A 16844-nucleotide genomic window follows, 5' to 3' on the forward strand; every position below is an offset into this window, starting at 1 on the left:
GAATGGTCCAAGACATTGTTTCATCTCAAGGAACATCTTAAAATACGCTCTGTTTTCCTCACCAGGTTTACAGGACCAGCTGGACCAAGACTGTGTCTCTAGCTGGCTGTCCTTGGACCACTTAGCTTTCCCAGACACAGAGCCTCTTTCCCTTCACCCATGGTAGAGACATAATATATTCTTAATAAGCCTCAAATCTTCTGGCTTTGTCAAAATTCATACATCTTTAATGATCTAAAATTGCTTTTCAAAGATGCTTATGTTGATTATTTTTCATTACTGACATATGCAAGTGGCAGCGGTACTCTTAACAGAATGATTTAAATTGTAACTTTCACATGAGACACTCAGGTCTGCTGGCTGTGTCATGTGGGTAAACAAACTCCTAAGTGGTTTGACACATCTGTACTGTGTATATAAAAGGATTCTTCACTTTGCCACAGGATTCCATTAGAGGCTTCTGAATTGCCTTTAAAAATAAGAACGTTTATGGCTAATTGACAATACATTACAAGGGAAATTAAGGTGAAGGAAAAAATGGCATTAGGTCCTACTCTGCAATCATAACTTAGTAAGCATAATTCATCTCTTAAGCATTAAAAGAGAAATATATTACTGCATCATGACACTGCTACGGATTTTTTAATAATTCCTTCTAAGTATTATATAATCTGCAAGAGTTCTGTAATAGCTCATCTGATGATCTGCACATACCCATAATGATATTAATAATCTAGAGTTTCTGATTCAGGCAGGGTAGTATTTCCAAGGGAATTCTTAGTTTATAAAAATTAGTTATCCTGATTACAGTTGGCGAGTATATCATGTGCTCTTGTACCAAATGTGCTACAGTTAATGCAACTGAAAGAAAGAACACAGCTAAATTCTGATCTCGATTAGTCATTTTAAGGGGGACTGTTTTTTTTTTTCTGACCAGTCAGTCCTGGTTGGCTTAGTGAACAGAGTCAATTACGTAAAGCCATGGGCTGATTTACAGTAAAGATAGGGTTATCGTTGGGTCAGGTGGAAACCAGTAAGAGGAGCTGAAATTAGAAAATGCATTTGAAAACACACAGTAGATCACAATTAGCACAGCACTTTAAGTATTAGACATGTTAACATATCATTCATGAAAAACTAAAAAGCAGCCATAAAAAGATTTATACCAAGAATAAGATACCAAGATTTATCATTTTCATATCACAAGGAACATATTAAATAAAGAATCACTGATAGCCCAAAACTAACAAAAATAAAGACAACAACCTTTATTTTACTTTAAAGGGTGAAATTTATGACGAATACCTCAAAAGCCTGATTCTAAATAATGAAGAAGTTGAAAGGAAATGTGGATACATGAAGTTAAAATGATTATTAAAATACTTGCAACAATAAAACATCATTATAGAAGCCAGTTCAGGAAATAATCAGAAAAATGCAGGCATGTTGTAAGAAGCCATTAGGAATAATAATCATAAAAACAATACAGTATAGTTAAAAATTAATATACCTAACAGTTGCTGAGATGCACACTGGGTTGCAGAGAAATTACTTTGAAAGTGTATGTTTTAACTTAAAGTTAAAAAAAAAAAAACCAACTAGTTCAACTAAGTTGTAAAATTTTTTTTCTACCTCAACGGGACTTTCTAATAGGTGGGTGCTAGTCATTAAAAAAAAAAAGCTGTTATTAAGTTCCATTCATTAGATACTTTCCTTGAGGGTTAGAGCATTTATCTTTTAAGAGGGTCCATGTAGAACACAGGGAAAGAGTTATTCCATTTCTTATAGGGTGATGATTCTTAAAATTTATTTTGGGTTTCATATCTGAGAGAAGCGACAGATGGGTTCTGAAAACTACACACGCTACAAATACAAGTGGTCAAGATAATTCCAGATTTTTCTATCAGCTCTGCTTCCGAATGCCTTGTAGATTACGAGTACTTGGCATGTATATTAACTGCTCTCACATTTCTTTTTAAAATATATTTTATTAATTTATTCATATTATATCTCAATTGTTATCCCATCCCTTGTATCCTCCCATTCCTCCCTCTCTCCCGCTTACCCCCTACTCCCCTCCCCTATGACTGTGACTGGGGGGAACCTCCTCCCCCTGTATATGCTCATAGGGTATCAAGTCTTTTTTTGGTAGCCTGTATTCCTTCCTCTGAGGGCCACCAGGTCTCCCCATCAAGGGGATGTGGTCAAATATGGGGTGCAACCATTCTTGACCCAGTGACATATCTTTACAAAGGCCGTAGGGTAGCACCACCTTCTTTTAGACGCCTTCTACATGGCTTCTTTGAGTAATGTGAGATGAGTGTATGAGTTAACTGTACAATGCTGAGACAAAAATGCCAGTCAGTGAGGGATTGGATGATTCATTTTAGCTCTGTCTTTCAGAGGTACTAGTCTATCATGGCAGAGGAAGACGCATGGGGGGGGGGGAATGGGCACGGACACCTCAGCTGCCTTCCCCCACCCACCTTTTTGTTTTTTAATCCATTCAAGTGCTTGGTCCACGGTAGTACCATTCTGGGCAGATATTTCCCCCTTAGTCCTCCCTAGAAAGGCCCCTCACAGTCCTACACAGAGGTATGCCACTCTCTCCTAGTGACACCAGGGCCAGCCACATTGACAGTGAATACTAACCACCACAGGACGTCTACTTTCAATGTCAGGATGCAGACACCTTTTAAAGGCTGTGGCCAATTCCTGGTTTTAACGGTCTCAGTCACCCCTGGGCCACAGCAAATGAAACAATTCTGCAGGCTTCAAGTCTATGCACTAGGGGCTCCCTAGTCTACTCACTGTCACTGGTGGGCAATGACTGGGGGGAAGAAACCATGGGTGGGAGCGAGTTAGCTCATCGAAACTATTCAAATCATATAACCAATCAAACCGCAAAGTGCTGGCCCAGCATCCTTTGCACACGCTTCTCCCGGTGTTCTTTTGAAAAAGAATTCTCTTTTTAAGCCTTCTCATTGTATTTGGAGGAAGATAGAGATAGGTGGACCCCAAGACTGAGGTTCCCTTTATCTTCCATTTAGTAGTGGGCTTGGGCTCCAAGGCTCTTTGAAGGGAACCAGTTCATAGGTTCCATTTATGTCCCAGCATGCCGAGTAGGAAGGTACAGCATCACTTTGCAAGTTCAGCTCAGGAGTGTCACGAAAACATACAGCTCTAATGAATCTTATAGCTGGATGTGACTTAATGTATAGAAATAGTCCCCATTAGAATTGGGATAATTGATGTATTCATGTTGCCTGGTCTGTAGTTTTTAATGTGAGTTGCAGAAAGAGATTAAATACATATCTTATGAAGGCTTTTGTATGGTCTAGCTATTGGGAAAGAAGAGAAAGTAGGCATTGCTCTGCCCTGTCACCCACATGTTTCTCACCCTCACCCTAATCCACTTACCCACACACGGCAGTGTTAACAGTAACTACCACTTACTGACTGTTAATTATACATGAAAACTATGCTAGGCATTTACAATACATTAACGGATGCATTTTTCGCCCTCCCACCGGTGAAGACATGTAGCATTGTTATCTTTCCCACTTTCGGGAGGAAGAGACCGAGGCACAGGACATGGAATTAACTTGTCTAGGATGCAACTGCTGGCAATTGGCACAGGCAAAACCCCCAGGCATGTAATCTGTGGACATACAAGTTCACATTTTAAACTCAGCGAGTCACGTTTCCAGCCCAGACGACCTGGAGTTGTGTGTACCTGTGTGATGCAGAGCCTGTGCATCATCTGTTCCAGTATTGGTCAAGGGATTTACTTGAATAAAAACATCAAAGGGGAAATCGTTAGCTCATCAGTGCAGACGAAGAGGAAAGGAAGTAGTAAGACTGAGGGCAAGCTACCTTGAATGACTAAACTGCGCCCCGCCCCGCACCCGGTTCATAGGTGTATGTCACAGCTTTATGATAAGAACAGTTGTAACATGCAGTCTGGAAAACCAGTAGGCAAGCAACTAAAAACACACATACAACCAAAAGGGATGAAAACAAGTGTAAAAGACAACCAAGGATGGAAGCAAGTTCAGCTGACTAAAAACACTGCCCCCTTGCAAACGAGGTCAGTAGAGTGCATGTGCCTTCTTTGGGGAGGAGAACGGACGTTTGAAAGACTACTTGGAATGGCATTAATTCCAAATCTGCTTCCCTTTCACCACGACACCGGTTCTCATCAACACGGAGAAGAAACAAAGGCAACCACCGCGTTGGTTCCATGTTTATTAAGTAACTCACGAGGGAAACCAGAAAGTGTCTGTGTGTGCGGAGCTGCTGATGTATGTAGTTAGGGAAAGATGCCCACTGTTTCTGCTGTCGACAGTGTGCTTGGCTGGAACACATTACAAAGTGCTGTATTTTCACCGGGACTGCTGAACCGACTCTCAGGTTTAAGTCAAACATAAGCAAATAATAGAGGGCGGAGAACGCTGGAAATATTTCCCCGTGTAATTACAACAATCAAGTCTTAGGGGCCTATCTTCGGAAGAGGATAATTCAGTCAGATGATAAGCCAAGGACCCATTCTTCTCTGTGGCTGTAACTGCAAAGTCCTTGGAGTGGAGGGCAGATTTTGTACTTAGCATTGTGCGCTTCGTAACTTCTACAGCACGGATTTTTAAAAAATGATTCACATTAGTATCTCATTAAAGTTGTAAGTAAGGATCATTCTTAGATTATTCATGTGCCAGTCCTAGTAGGGTGACACAGAAGCTACCGTCTGCAAATAAGTACATATTAAATCCATTTACTCCAATCAACCGCCGTTTAAATCAGCGTGCATGCTGCATACCCATTGAGTCGGTGTTCCTTAATTGGCACACAGCACTGTTTTATTACTGATTACCACACCATAAAGGACTATGACGCCGACATAATTTTAAACACCACAAAATAATTTTATATTCTTAAGAGTTTACTTAGAGGCCATTAAAATATGCTTTAAAAAAACCCCATAGAATTCTTATATTCTAACATCAGGGGAAAGCGTTTAAAATATTCTACACCATCTAGGAAAAGCCAGTGAATTTGAATTTCAACATCTAGTAAGTGTGAGATGGTGTCATACAATGAAAAATAGCTCGTGAGCATATGTGCTTTCTTAGAGGCCACTTACTATGTGAAACTGGTGCTCTCAGGAAGACCTGCTTCAAATGTCTTTGACAGTTTGGGTATTGTATTCATTCTTCGTCCCCACTCTCTGTTTGGAAATTTGGTGCATGTATTTTCTGAACAAATGTAATATATATAAATATATATTATGTTACACACATACACACACACACACACTCTCACACACACATTTACAAGTAAAAGACCAAGCTTTGGCTTGGAATATTACTTAAAACAAGCCACTCCCACAGAGTGAAATGATACACTTTCTAACTTAAACCAGGCTAGAATAGTTGAGATCACAGAGAAAAGACACTTTGAGATCAACCACATTTTCTAAGGTCAGCAGCACTATTGGGAAAGCGCCATTATGAGCTACGGGGCGTCCTATAGGACAGTAGTTGATATTTCCTTTAGTTTAGACTCATACGACCGACTGAGAACGATATATTTGCAATGGGGGTAACAGAGGGGCTCTCAGAATGCGGGCACAGATGCACTGATGTTGGCATAGGCAGAGCTTGTCCGTAAAGAAGCCTTTTGTCTGGCACACAGCAGGGCGAGCTTTGTAATAGTCCTTGCACATGGCACGGCTCCTTCCACTGCACCACATACAGAAGCATGTTACCAACACGTGTCTCCTTCGGTTCTCAGTCCTTGACCTTACTGAATGACACGAGGGAATGCAGGAGTTTGTGGATTCAAGGGGGAAAGGACAGGTATATTTGAGTGTTCCAATGTGGGAATGAAACTAGGCAGGAGCACTGCTTAATGTTAATAAAAATATCCTAAGGGTTGAGGGTGTAACTCTGTACAGAGTATATGTTAACTAAGTATAAGGCCCAGGACACTCTCAAAAATGCACCGAGTACAGACGGTTGGGAGGTAGTTCAGTGGTAAGGTTCATGCTTGCCATGTGTAAGACCCTGAGTTCAAGGCCCAGGACACACATACTCATGCTGTACATTTTTACACCAAGAGTTTGCTATTTGAGATGTTGAGACAAGAACCTCAGCGCTTGTGCACTGCTAAAAACAAAAACAAAAACAAAAACAAAAAAACACTAGTCAGAGCCAGGCAGTGGTGGCACATACATTTAACCCCAGCATTCGGGACGCAGAGGAATATGGTGGATCTCTGTGAGTTGGAGGCCAGCCTGGTCTACAAAGTGAGTTGCAGGACAGCCAGGGCTATACAGAAAAACCCTGTCTGGTAAAATAAAACCAAACCAAACAAAATCTGCCACCACCAAAAAAGACCTAATCAGAGGAAAATGCAATAATGGTTTACTGAGCTGTTCAGAATGGAGCACACGTCATCTGTGATCACTACTTGACTAGTCTTTGTCTATTTGGGAAATTCAGACTTAAGATAAATTTGGGCTGGGAATGTAGCCAAGCTGAGTGCTTGCCTAAGATGCATGAAGTCTGATTCCCATAAACCAGGTGTGGTGGTGCATGCCTGCAATCCCCCGCATTCAGGTGGCGATGGAAGTCACCTCCTATCAGAAGTTCAGAGTCATGTTCCGTGACTTACAGAGTTTGAGGCCAGCCTAGGTGACACGGAATCCTGCCTCACTAAATAAATAATTAATGTTACAAAGTGAAGAAGAAAGAAAAGATTGTAGGGTGTTTGTTAATGAGGTGAGTAAATCACAGTGGGCTGTTCTTCCATCAGCTTTCTTTTTATCTAGGAAAACATTAATTAAGAAGACCAAACTGTCCTTTTCACTCAGCCCAGAGAAACTATAACTTATTTATAAAAATGTAGAAGTAGATATATAGCTCCTACAAAGAATGTCATTTTTCTACATCTGAGGTGCCGAAGTTCACGTGTGTATACATATGTGTAAACATATGAACTTTTTATGCCCTGTCCCAAGCAGACAGTAGTGATACATATAATCTATCATTTCCTACAAGTAAATTGTTTAGTGGACAATGTCTGCACAAAGTATTTAGCCTAATGATTTCAGGTGACATAAAAATTGGATATAAGCTTAAATTATGCAAGGAGCTACATATACTTTTCAATAAATAGCTCCCAAACTCTTTAACTCCCTCCCAGTATAAATGAATGCTCTTTAAGCTATTTCGTTTCTTTTCTTTTCTTTTTTTTTTTTGGTAATTGTTATTTTATTTGACAAACTTGAAGTTCTTTTAACAGATGCAGTTCAAGCCTTCCTGAAAAATCTTTCAGATTTCTCTGAAAAAGATTCGTAAACACGTGGCATTTTATTACTGAACAATCACTGTCATCACTGTTACTTCATCTGTTTCTATAACCATTCAGATTTTTATGACAGATAGTTATTAGTTTATTATGGAAAAATTCCTACTATATACACACATGCTTGGACAACTGAAACCGATGTGCCAGGGAGCCTCAGCACACGAGCTTGGGGATGGCTCCTCTGGCTTTGGAATAGAGTTCCTCTCGTACGCTAGCCATACAATCACAGAGAAAGTCTCCAGAGGAAGATCTCTGAGCCTTAATAGCTTTACCTCACAATATAGCGAATCTATGACGACCTCTCTGTATTTCTTCTCAGCCCATAATAGAAACTTAACAGATACTAGGCACTATTAATTCATCTTATCCATAGATTATATTTGGGGCTGGACGTGGCGGCGCACGCCTTTCATCCCAGCCCTCAGGAGGCAGAGGCAGGTGGATCGCTGTGAGTTCGAGGCCAGCCTGGTCTACAGAGTGAGTCCAGGACAGCCAGGGCTACACAGAGAAAACCCTATTTCAGTAACAAAAACAAAAACAAAAACAGAAAAAAACCATAGATTATATTTGTAAAACCGAGACCCACGAGGTTCCTCCTCCTCCTCCTCTTCCTCCTCCTCTTCCTCCGTGACACTCAAATACTCCTGTTGATGTAGCTGCACATTAACCGATTTGTGATGCCGCTTTCCCGATGACAGCACACCACCGATTCACACTACTTCAGGAAAGCCCATTAACATTTTATAAATGTGTCTGAGTGTCCACCTAAATACCCAAATAGGTCAGAAGTCTACATTACTTCTGCAGGAACTCTATGGGAACCAGGGCCTTACGCTACCCTCTTTTCCATGCAAGTCTCTATCCATATAGTGTGCGTTTTCCATCCTATTTTCACTAGGAAATGCACTGAACAGATGGAATATACATTGTTAACTTTTATAGCAGACTGCTATAAATTTAAATTTGTCCCTCGCCGTTTTGGAGTCAAGGAAGACCATTCTCAGCCTCGACAAGCTTTTCAGAAGTGTGGCTGACGTGTGTACATGAACTTGTACAGCTAGGCCTCTCACTGCCTGGCTTGGGCTTACACGGGTCACAGCTCGAAGGCTGCCAGACTGGAGTGCCGGAAAGAGTTAAAGTCCGGGGAATCACCACACAGCTTGTTATCTCCTCACACTGTAAGGCAGCTATACGGTGCTGTTTCCCTTTCTGTGGACCAGTGGATGAGGAGTGGATGGCTCGCATGCATGCTAAGCATTACCGGGGACTTAGCTTACAAGTCAAGAGCTGGACTGCACGTGAGATGCACTATTTTCCACCTCAGTGTTCACGCGGGGACTAATGAATGAATACCTGCTGTCATTAATTCACAATTAGATTACTTATGTTTAACCACATGCTTTCTTATGCACGCATATATAAATATTAACTTTGGATAGAAAGGGAATGACTCGGCACCGTAACAATTAAACAGCTGTAACCTGCCTCATGTGCTAACTGATGGAGCTGCGGGCGAGCTCCATAAGCAGATGGCTTTACCCACCCATGCTTAATGTTAGACTTAAAAAAAAAAAAAAGAGGTGTTGACAAATCAGAACAAGTAGGCATAGTTTTAATGCAAATCGGTCAATTTGCAATGTAGATTGCCCTAAAAAACTAATTTGGTGTATAGGAAAAAAAAAATTAAGCTCGGTTGTTAAAGGAAGGCATTATATCACATTTGGAGGTAGTAGGTTCCCCACCAACATAATTATTTACTAATTTCATTCAGCCAACAGAGTTTAATGGAAAAGCATCTGGCAATGCATTCATATTTAAGGACCTCCTTTGCTCCTTAATTTACCCAAGGCCCATGCCTGTTAAATCCCAGAAATGGTAGCCATATTTCAGACAGTTGTTTTCCAGTTTCATTAAAGAGACACTCAAACAGGAGAAGGTCATCGACCCTCTCATAAAGAAGCATAGGAAAAAAATTCACCTTCAGCCAAACCTTTTTCTGTGAATACAGCAACGGGGTATTCACACACTACAGAATGCCCAACCCTGACTGGGATGTGTATACCTGACTCCCTCCTCCCAAGGCTCAGGGATCACTGTGGAAGAGGGGGTAGAAAGAGAGTCAGAGGTGGTGGATGACTGCAAAGGCATTGCCTTCTGCACACAGCGGGGATGCTGAACGCATGAAGTCACAATGGTTGTGACAGCATGCACAAGACCCATGCGGGCTCAAGCCAGATCAAATCTCAGTGTGGCGATGGAAGCTGGGAGTGAAATCCCACCTGGGAGCTGTTGGCAACTGCTGGCTGCTAGGAGACAGACAGATAGACAGTTCTCTCTGAGGGTGAAGGCTCTGGTAAGTTGGCCACATTCCAGTGGGAAAACACACACCTACGAATATCGGGGCAGTACAAATTAGTCGTGAAGGGTTAAAAAAATGGACAAAAGTTTGGGTGACTAGGGAAGTGGGGCTGAATATTATTAAAACGTGTATGAAATGCTCAAAGGACTAATGAACTTTAAGAAATATGTATAGGCTGGGTGTTGTTGCTGCATGCCTTTAAATGAAGCACGCCTTTAAACCCACCACTCAAGAGGCAGAGGCAGGCGGATCTCTCTGAGTTCAAGGCCAGTCTAGTTTACATAGCAAGTTCCAGGACAGCCAGGGCTACATGGAGAAACCCTGTCTTGAAAAAAACCAAATGAACAAACACCTCAAACAAATTTATGTGGATGAAAAAGTAAAAGCAAACCACAACAAAATCGGGCAGGTAAAAAAGGAAACTGTTTTCGGGTGAAAAGAGGCTGTTTTTAACTTGTTATGAGTGATCATAAAACAACACAAGCTCCTGGAATCATCTTCTGTACTGACCCACTTGAGAAAACTCTCAGGGCTTCACCCTTCTATTTTTTTTGAAAGCTAATGTTTCTGAAGCCAGAATGCTTTCCAATAAGTTGGGTGAGAGAAAGCTTAATTTAGGCACAAATTTGGGACCCGAGTTCTAGGAGAGGATGTAGACTGTAGCAGGACCTGAGTATAACTTTTCTTTCAGCACAAGATGCAATTCGTTCATCACCTCGGGGCTGGGAAAGCAGGTGAGAAAGCTTCCTTTGAAAGAGCTTGAATTTTCTATCCTTACAGGAAATGTGTACATCACCTGCTTGGAAACACTTATGTTACTAGAAACATTCACCCACAGGACAATCAACCACTGATGCTCTTGATTGACTTTGAGATGTCCTAAACATTGTTCCTTTCCTAAAGCATGGGACACACTAACAATACCCTAAGCGATACGCCTGTCACGTGATGGAGCTTTCAGAGGCTTTGGTACCTTTTGATTGACAGTCTCATGCCATTGATGTCCCTGCCTCCTAATAAATCATAGCATCAAGGATGGGACAGAAAACAGTGAGATTGAGCAGAAAGACAAGGACATTCCAACAGCAAACACTGACTATGCTCACTTCACCCCATCTTTAGGGATAAAGTAATGGGTACCCTAAGAAATATGCCCCCCTCAAGGCACCCATTAGATGATGATTCTACCAACTCTACAGCAAGCCAGGTACAAATGCAAATGAAAACTCGATTCCAGGCTTTACTTTTGAATTGAGAATTTGAATGGTATGAGGATATAATTTAATCATTTGGTATTTTATACATATCTTATATCATCATACATTCATCATAGATAGGAAGGCTACGATGATGCACAAGGGCGGGATGGAATACCACGGAGCTAATGTTGCAACATATTTCACAAAAACTTCATAGAAGAGTGCAAATTTATTACAACTCTGTTGCTTTATGGGTATGGATTATAAAGGCAGAAATCAAATGACTCAAATACTCGGGCAATGTAGCATTTGAGACTAAGTCAAGCCAGAAACACCGAGTCCAACTTAATCAAGTTCCACCAAAATCACCAAATCAGTTTTGGGTAGCTGACTTTACCCTCAGTCAGCAAGGCTACGGACCATTAAGTAAATGACATCAGCAGAAAGCACAGCTCTGCCCCTGCCTGCAACCCTGGCCGGGGCATCACTGAATTGAACCCACAACCCCATGGCCTTTTGTGATGGAATCAGTCTATGTGAAAAAACAAAACAAAAAAACAAAACAAATTAATACGAAGGACAGTTCACATGGCAGGAGAATGACCTGAAGGTGAAGTAAACCACATGAAGATGGGTAGACACCCAACATTCCTTCCCCTCCCTACAGAAGTGATATAGGCTGGGGGGTGGGGGTAACGAACATCTCTGATGCGGCTTCTCGAGTACCGCAAAGAAGTAAAGGCAGCAACGACATCCTAACCGAAGAGGGAGCCCATCTCTTAGAGAGGTCAGAGGAAGTGATTTGCACTTGTGGCAAAGAGAGCAAAGGACTTCATTTAAGAAACTGTCAATTCTGAAGGTATTATGGAGCATAAATTAATGTATATAAGACTATTAAGTGAGTAAGTCAGGGCTTAAAGGAGAAAAATAATATCAGAGAGGCCCCGGATGAACACTAAGGGTACTGCAATAGAAGAAATCAAGACATCAGAAAACCATATTGGTTCCCAGAACACGGATGATGCCTGGTGAGCTCAAAAAAGGCTTCCCTCTCTTCTCCCAGGGACCAGCATCCCCCAGTCCCATCCAAGCTTTTATCAACGTAGCATTAGCGAGAAGGACAAGGACACCTCTCATGCTGTGCACTCCATGGAAGGCTTTCCAGCCTGTCTGACTCTACTGCCCAAAAGGCTTAGGGCAACTTCCTTCCCATCAACTCCATACTTAATGGGATGGGATGACCCATCATCCTGCACCATGGAGGACAGTTCACTTAGGCATTACTGGCTTTACTTCCAGTGTACCGGAAAGCGGAGCTTATCCTTGTGTCTAGCAGGCACCCCCGTTTCTCAGAGGGAATAAGTAGAGGCCGAGAGATGACCCAGGAAGAAAGCATTAGTCTCGGTCCATTAATGTCAACCTGAATGCTCCAGGAGCAGTGGTGATGGCAAGCTGCCGCTGCGTGGTGTTTACTCTGTGCCAGGACTGTGCCCACTGCCATTTCAAGCCGTCCAGTATGCCAGCAGGAAGGCAGTTGACAACAGAGGGAATGGACAAACTTCCTATCACGCCACAGGCAGCACATGGTACAGTGGGGGGCCAGGGTAGATACAGTTTGTCTTTTAGGGGGGACTGAAACTTTTATAACCTTGGGAGGTGACTCTTTTAAAAAAAACCCATGAAGATAGATGAAGTGTTGTGCACAAGTAAAGAAGTATTTGGAACAAGAAAAATCATCACAAAGCAGAAAAATTTTAAGTTGATGGATAGCATCAGCATCAGAAACGCTATGTAACAGTTGTTTTTCTCTGACTGCAGGACAGCACTACTTTGTCACTCTCTTTAAAATGACAATGGGTTTGTAATGTTTCTATATTATATGTTACATAGTACAAAATATATAATGTATATGTAATAATTCTAGAGAGTTGAGAAAGGTAATCTGGCCTTCAGTCAATGTGACGTGTAACATGAGTTTCATTATTGATTAGACTGTTGATTAGAAAAGTTTCATTAGACCCTGAGATTTGTTATTGGTGATGTCACATAAGTTTTCAGCACTAGTTCAGATTTCAGGACATATTATTGTGTGACAAGTCTGGTCTGACATACTGTTTTTGCATGTTTGTTGTCGCTTTTGTCATCGTTGCCAATGTCAGTATGTCGCGCCATGTAAACAGGAAACCCTCGTGTTAGGGGCTCGTGACTCAGGGGCACGCTGAACTTCCAAGCATATGTGACCTCACCAGCGATGACTCATTGTTAAAGACAGACTTCATGCTACCTCATCAAAAGAGGACGAGTTACCTAAAAAAAAAGTTATAACACATACAAAACTATATGAGCTCTACTTTGCAACATAGTCTTTTTTTTCTTATTAAGACAGTGTTTCTCTGTGCAGCCCCGTAGCCCTGGCTGTCCTAGAACTCCCAGAGATCTGCCTCCTTCTGCCTCTGGAGTGCTGAGCTCAAATGCACATGCCACTACACCTGGCTACCCAGCGTATTCTAACTATGGAATTACAGTATTGTGTGAGATAGGAATGGAACACCAACCTACGCTGGCCACACTGGCAAAGGTTTCGATCCTTTTCTTTGCCATACCGCTCAGTAGGTAACTCCCTAGCTGTCACATTTCATTTTCTGTCTCTGGTCCTTAGTATCTCAAAGCTCAAAGCAGCCATGCAGTTTAATAGAAACTGTGGAGTACAATATACTTACGCTGTATCTCAGCAAACCAAGCACCTCATTGTGATCACTCGTGGTACAATGTACTAAGGAGTTAGAATAAAAACAAATAGCTGGTCTTCTGTAGCTTAAAAAAATTAGTGTTTCCCCAGGTCAAATTTCCATTTGAATTGCCTCAAAGTACATAAAAAACATCAATGTTATCCAATAAACAGCTCTGTGTTTGAGACATAACTAAGAAAACTACTTTAATATATCTTACCTTTCTCTTATATCATGATTTCAAAAACAACTCTTTTAACCCCCAACCTGGACATCACACAAATTCTTGTTAAAGAATATCCACTCCGCCATAACGTTCTGTCTTATAACACAACAGGAATTCTATTAAGTCTTTAAGTAAATGCCTTTGGCAATATTTTTATTGTGCATCCCTACATACCTGGGATGGACTTGAACTTGTGATCCTCATGCATCAGCCTCCCGAGTGCTGGGATTATGGACCTGTACTACCAGACCTTCCTGGTTTCACAATTTTTTTAAAAAAAATGTCAATACCCATGGTCTGAGCTGCATTTTATTTCATTCATACTTATTAAGAAAATTAAAACTAAAAACTATTGAGCTCTCTTTTATAGGCACTTGACTAAGTGTTATAATTCATAAGATACCATTTCACTTAACTCAATCAGTCCTTTGATTTAGGAACATTCACCTTCTTTGTAAAAGGACGCATGTGTAGAGAGTGTGAGTTGCTCAAGGTCACTTAATGGTTTTGCAAGCACACAAGCCCACAGGTTCTCAGACATCAGACTACTGTAATCTAAAACCCCACATAAATATCAATTACTGCATTCCCTTTACATTAGAAGAAAGACTCCAACTGAGTCTAAGAACAGTAAGTTCAGCACTAGGCATGCCGAGTCGCAGAAATGACTTGAGGACATTAGAAGCCTGTGTATTAAGAAAAAGTTGTATCGCCTTTTAAATGGAACAGTATTCGCTAAGCATCGTAGAGAAGCTGTTCAATGATGCTTAACGGGAGAAGTGGTGGATTCACATGTAAAGAGTGATGGTGCAGGTGATGCCTACAAAGTGGGTCTCAAGACTTCTTGAAAAGTGAAGGTGATTCCCACACTCCCTTTGCATATTCAGCAGAAAGCCTCAGCAGGTAAGGCATCCCAGAATTGCAAGAGACCTCAAATGTCCTCCAGATAGTGCAAGGATCCAAAAGACTTCATCCTTCCGGATCATGGATGGAGTAGAGAGAAGTTACAAACCACCCCCTTGTAAAATTAAACCCAAATCTTTAACACAAAAGAGGAGACAGAACCTTCTTCAACTGTCCACATCTATGGGATTCTGGGATTAAGATTTACTGGATTGGGGAGTCAAGTATTTCAGAGGGAGCTTGTTCTAGGATGTTCTCTAACCTGTGGCTCTTCACTATTACTAACACAAGCCCATGCCCTCACTTTTGGTTCCCCGGAGAAATGGAAAATATTGACCATCTTGAGAAGACATGCAGAGCTGGCTGAGCCTTCTTGTCCTTTGTGACAACTTTCCATGGTGGAGAACAATCACATGCTATTCAACACTGATGTGGCCTCTTCGGGCCTCAAGCTCATCTTTAGTCTCCAGTGCACTCAGATATAAATGGATTAACCCAGGGAAAAATCTTTTCAGCAAACACTAAAAAGAAAGGCCCTTGTGGAAGTTACAGATTAAATGAGTACTCAAAACGAGGCCATTAGGACTTCTCGCAGCCTAGGACACTCAGATGGTTTTGCAAGTCTGCTTAGAAAAACAACATGCAGTAGATGCTGGTACAGTGTTTGCATTATTCCGTGGCTACTTCAGTGGAGGCACAGGCCAAGCGCCTATGGCTGTGCCCTCTTTTTCCTCAGCCAGAAGACTGAACCAAACCAACCGAGTTGCCTTCACATGTTTATAGGTTCCAAGTCCTGCTAAAAAGCCGTGGTAGGAGCTCACTCAGTTTGGTCTGTCTCAACTCACTAGTATCTCACAGTTCACAGATTTGAACATCAGATACTAGTTTTACACTTGACTAGTCACTTTAACTCTCACAGAACAGAATCGGCTAACCTTCTTAGATACAGCGACAGCCACGCGGCATTCAAACCATGCCAACTATTGCTTATAAGATATTTAACTCCATTTTACATTATTTTCAGCTTGCTTCTGGGAGGGGGCCCTCCATGATATCCTTACATGCTTCCTAGCTCAGGAAAAACAAATACAGGAGCCATCCTGTCCCCTGTGGCTGAGCCACAGCATCACAGCATAAGACTACGGTATTTCAACCTCAGAGTTGTATTCGTGTTGTGTGCTGTTACTGTCACACCATGTTAATGACAAGCCTCACGGGTGTGGCTCTTTCATTAAAACCCTCTTTATTTCTTTATTCATAAAAGGGCCCAACAGTCCTAAGTGCCTTCCAGGGAGGAAGAGAAAGAGACCCCTTTTTAATCACACTACTGCTGAAAGCCAGTCCCCCACTGCTTTATTCTCCATCTGCGCGCACCACTGGCAAAAGCATAACCCGAGAAAGAGGGCTCGGCACGAGTCCCATGGATGAACACGCCTAATCTGCAGAACTTGTGATTTGTAATAAGAGGAAAATATGGATCCGCTAATAAAAATATCAGGATGGAACCCTCTGAAGTAAGAGCAAGTGTCCTGCGTGTGTTCGGCGTTCCTAATTTTCTGTCAACAGGCCCATGGTTTTATGGAAGCATGAACTGAGTTTATGAAGACAGTAAGATGACTAATGAATATTCTTTTGTTTTCAGTTGAGAACCAGCGTTTCCTTCTAACTGTTTAATTTTGCCTCCACCTCTTTTCCAATTAACCTCCCTGTTTGGATTCTATGAAATGACACATACTATGGAGAAATGAAGAGAAAATCTCGCTGATTTATGAGTAGTTTCCCATAAGATGACAGTTTCTTTTAGCCAGATAGGCGTTTGAATTGAGAGGAGTTGCACAGAATAGTACTGCATTTTTCGGACTGTAAGACGCACCTGACCATAAGGCACGCGCAGTTTTTAGAGCAGTAAAACAAGAAAAAGAGTAAAACCAGCAATCAGACCATAAGGTGCACCCTAATTTCCACCCCACTTTGGGGGGGGGGAGTGCTTCTTATGGTCCGAAAAATACAGTAACCGTCCCAAATGAGAGAGCACTCTTCCCGTCCCTGCCCCCCTTCCC

The 16844-nt window shown here is 41.7% G+C and overlaps 1 protein-coding gene across 18 annotated transcripts in view; it reads right to left on the bottom strand.

Moving 5' to 3' along the window:
* The window catches only part of TENM3 (teneurin transmembrane protein 3), a 2605219-nt gene that overhangs the window by 85876 nt on the left and 2502499 nt on the right, over positions 1–16844 (bottom strand). The gene's annotated exons all lie outside the window — the stretch shown is intronic.

The sequence above is a fragment of the Acomys minous genome (assembly GCF_964271855.1).
Source record: "Acomys minous genome assembly, chromosome: 15".
Classification (NCBI taxonomy): Eukaryota; Metazoa; Chordata; class Mammalia; order Rodentia; family Muridae; genus Acomys; species Acomys minous.